The sequence below is a fragment of the Gekko japonicus genome, unplaced genomic scaffold, assembly GCF_001447785.1.
Source record: "Gekko japonicus isolate JY-2015 unplaced genomic scaffold, Gekko_japonicus_V1.1 scaffold6141, whole genome shotgun sequence".
Classification (NCBI taxonomy): Eukaryota; Metazoa; Chordata; class Lepidosauria; order Squamata; family Gekkonidae; genus Gekko; species Gekko japonicus.
This window is the reverse complement of record NW_015171077.1, coordinates 29,787-30,647: the sequence shown is the minus strand read 5'-3', so window position 1 is coordinate 30,647 and position 861 is coordinate 29,787.

The window sequence follows — 861 nt, the reverse complement described above, 5'->3', positions numbered from 1 at the left end:
GCCTAACATGCAAAGGAGTTCCTGCTACAAAAAGAGCCCTGGCCGTTTTGACAACAAACAAGGTAAACAGAATAAGAAGCAAAAGGTGGGTGTGGCTGGATGACCACACCTCTGGTAACATGGGGGCGTGGACACACCTCTGGTAACATGGGGGCGTGGTAACATGCTAATGTGCTGCACTGTCCCGGGTGTGGCCTAATATGCTAATGAGTTTCTGCTGTTGGGTGTGGCCTGTTATGCTAATGAGTTCCAGCTGGGCTTTTTCTACCAAAAAAGCCCTGCTTACGGGTAAACATATACTGCAAAAGGGAATGCTTCCATTCTTATTGGGATTGTTGAAAAACGGGAGCGGGGCCCTGGGCAGTAACTGAGTGTTCCTTTCTTGGGGAACGGTCCAGGGCGTCACGCACAAGATTCTTCCCCAGCCCATTTCTAATTGTACCCAGGCACAGCATGAAGACAGGGATCAGTGATGTTATCTTTGCAGTAATCCCTAAGCAAAACCCATCAGCGTCTCTCATACTGACTTTGAATCTACTGAACCATTCACTGACTGGATATACACAGCGCACCATTGGCCTCTTGTGAATTTTTTATAATAATGATACTTTGCAACAGTGTAATAGGAAGTATGCCCCTACTTTCTACACAGAAGTCACCGTAAACAAGGCACGGTGTACATTCAAAACACAGCATCACATATATGACGTCTCTCCTTCAGCATTAAGATATGTACGAAACTATCTGAAATGATTAGCAGCGTTCTGTCACTAAGTTGCTCCGAACAACCATTCCCTTTAATGTTTCTCTTTTATAGTGTGTGTGTGTGTGTGTGTGTGTGTATATATATATATATATATA